The sequence below is a fragment of the Octopus bimaculoides genome, chromosome 4, assembly GCF_001194135.2.
Source record: "Octopus bimaculoides isolate UCB-OBI-ISO-001 chromosome 4, ASM119413v2, whole genome shotgun sequence".
Taxonomy (NCBI): Eukaryota; Metazoa; Mollusca; class Cephalopoda; order Octopoda; family Octopodidae; genus Octopus; species Octopus bimaculoides.
Genome location: NC_068984.1, coordinates 78,410,757 through 78,414,028, shown reverse-complemented (window position 1 = coordinate 78,414,028; position 3,272 = coordinate 78,410,757). Strand labels below are relative to the sequence as shown.

Sequence of the window (3,272 nt, the reverse complement as noted above, 5' to 3'; positions counted from 1 at the left end):
CTATTATTCATATGTACCTACTTTTTCTACACATACCTAACTATAGATATATATCTATATACATACAAAAATATATACATGTGTGTATAGAAATACACTCACACGCACGCACACACGCACGCACACACACACACACACACACACACACATACATGTATATATATATTTTTATATATATATATATATGAATGTGTGAATATGCATTTCTATATATGTCAATATGTATATGTATATATAAATATATGTATTTTATACATATGTTTATATGTGTGTGTGTGTGTGTGTGTGTGTGTGTGTGTGTGTGTGTGTATGATTCTTAAATATGAAATGTACTCTGATCGCGATAGTATATATACTTGCGTACAATATAAACAAAATATATTAAACTCCAGAAATCTTGGTAAATTTTTTTTTATATCAGCCTCGATACAGACATTTATGAAACGAACCATCCATTGACGGAGCGTCTACGAGGTCGTTTGAGGTACTAGAAATAGCAACCAAAGACTTCTTTGTCAATGTAGTTTTAAATGAATTAAATATGATCGTTACGGGTGGAAAGCTTTTTATAAGAAGTCTATAGAGTACAGGAAGACTTGATGCAAAATAATAATAACCATTAATGAAACAATCACACATGCGTATACATGTGTTGTGAATGTGTTTACGCGGGTATACACACACACACACACATATGTGTGTGTGTGTGTGTGTGTGTGTGTGTGTGTGTGTGTGTGTGTGTGTGTGTGTGTGTGTGTATGAATGTGTATGTGTCATTATGCATAGTCTTACACAGTATGATACAAATCACAGTGCTAGAAATACCAGTCAAATGACAACCTATTCTATTAAAATACAAAAGGACACAGACAATTACAGTCCAATGTATAAAAGTTGAGGTGGTCATGGGTGGAGCGCTGAGTTTGTCTTGAAAAGAAAAAAAAAAACAATAGCGTACAGAGATATTCTCACACTGAGAAGCAACCAAACGCGCACACACACACACGCTTGAAACTCAATCTAAAGGGGAGACTTTTAAGTGGCTGTTCGACTTGCTTGATATAGCAGCCAAATTTTTATCACATAACACCCTAATATCTAAACAAGGGAAGAACACAATGATTAATGTAGTCCTAGGTATACTATGTCTGAAAATATGACATGATGGTCATTGTTGGAACGCCACTGATCATAATAATATAGTTCAGCTCAATGAGAGCTAATCAGGGACAATAATAAAATAAGACTTGAAAGTTAACGTACTCTTACCAACACATACATTATCACCAAATTCGTATACACTTCAAATTAAAACATACGTACAAAACAAATAAACAAGCATGCACACTCACCTGTGTGTATATAATTGATACACACAGCAAAATGACACGCACAGTGAAAGCAAAATAGATAAATAAATATATATATATATAAATAATAATAATGAGCAGCACACATACATTCACACACATATGAATTAATCTGAAAGAAATTATACACATTCATTAATAAATTCAAAATGCGAGTGTATACAAACACGCGCACATGCAGACTTTACATTAAAACGAAAAACCCACATGCATACATATATATATATATATTGAAAATGCTTTTCTCCTACATAGTATTAAGTACACACACACTCACACAAACGAAAGACTATATAAGAGGACACATACACACACACACGCACACATATATATAAACAGAAATATACAACAGATATATGCAGCCAACTGCCAATATACATAGATCTAAATGTATGTATATATATATATATGTGTGTGTGAATGTCTGTGTGTGTGTAAACACCGAACTCGAATGGAATATTAACTGTAGAAAAATACATAACACAAGAAATATATTTACACCCATACTCTCAGAAAAATAACATCACACAGATATATGTATATACATAAGTATATACATATAGTTATGGATATATAGATATGTCTAGTTATAAAATATACACAGTGCTTCATATATATATGTATATATTAATGTTTTTATACATACCAAACTAAAGAGTTGGGTAAAATCCGTGGCCATTTCATGCGAAAATGTGTTGTGATCGCTGGTGAGAGAGTGTGAGGGGGAGAGAGAGACAGAGAGAGACAAGGGAAATGAGGAGAATGGGAGTGAGAAGTAAGAGGGGAAAAAGGTAAAGAAAATATGAGAGATGAAGAGGAGGCAAAAAGAAAAAAAATATAAGAGAGCGCGGAAATAAAACTAAAAATAAAGAAAAGTGAGACAGACAGACAGAGAGGGAAAACGGAATGAGAGACAGAGAGAGGGGGAAGAAAAGAAAAATAGAGACGAAGACAGAGAGTGTGTTGAGGTAAGGAAGAGGAGGTTAGCTTTAAAGGAAGAGATAGAAACAGATTAAATGGAGGGATAAAAGAGAGTGAGTGATAGTAAGAGAACGAACAGGAGATAGATATAGTGATAGAGAGAGGGTGAGAAGGATACTGAGAGATATTATGTAGATAGGCATATTTTGAGAGATATTATAGATAGACAGGGAGATATTAAGACTTGTAAGGGAGGGGGAAAAAGGGTGGAGGTGGGGGTAAATAGGGGGAGGGGATAGTTATAAACTGCCAGTTGACAATAAACAGTGAGCAATTGCTTACATAGTAGCACCACCACCATCACCACTACCACCATCAACAGCACACTACCAGCACGAGCAATGCTACTGCTAATATCATCACCACCACCACCACCACTACTATCAACGCTACAACCACTACCACCACAACCACCACCACTACAACTACATTAACTTCAAGAACATTATTAAAACATCGTCGCAGTTATAGCATGGCATGCATAAGGTAAAGTCTATATCGATAGAGTAAGCTCTCTCTCTCTCTCTCTATATATATATATATATAAAGCTTAGACATATACTACACGCGCACGCGCATATATATATACGTATATACTTGTGGTACTTATGATTATTCTCTGATTGTTACTCGGAGTTTCGCGTGCTTCGCTATTCGTTCAATCGCAGTGATATTCAAGAACTTCAGTAGTAACAGAGTTATCTGAACATTAGAAATTTGTACTCTACATCTGTATTGAGTACTTTTAACTTTACTTGGACACTACATTCCAACATGTGTGTGTATATATAAATTTATATAGATATATATATAATATATATACATATATGTGTGTATATATAAATAGAACATATGTACATACATATATATACATATATGTAAGTTTATATATATATATATATATATATATATATATATATA

General features: G+C 33.6%; 1 protein-coding gene across 5 annotated transcripts in view; it reads right to left on the bottom strand.

The window, feature by feature from the left end:
- The window catches only part of LOC106877928 (kelch-like protein 9), a 381,832-nt gene that overhangs the window by 283,794 nt on the left and 94,766 nt on the right, over positions 1-3,272 (bottom strand). For 3 of the 5 annotated variants that reach the window (XM_052967156.1, XM_052967154.1, XM_052967158.1), the window contains exon 1: positions 2,017-2,318. The exons of the other annotated variants lie outside the window; for them this stretch is intronic. The gene's annotated coding sequence lies outside the window, so the exon portion shown is untranslated. Of the gene's footprint in view, positions 1-2,016; positions 2,319-3,272 lie in introns of those variants that run through there. 5 annotated transcript variants of the gene reach the window in all.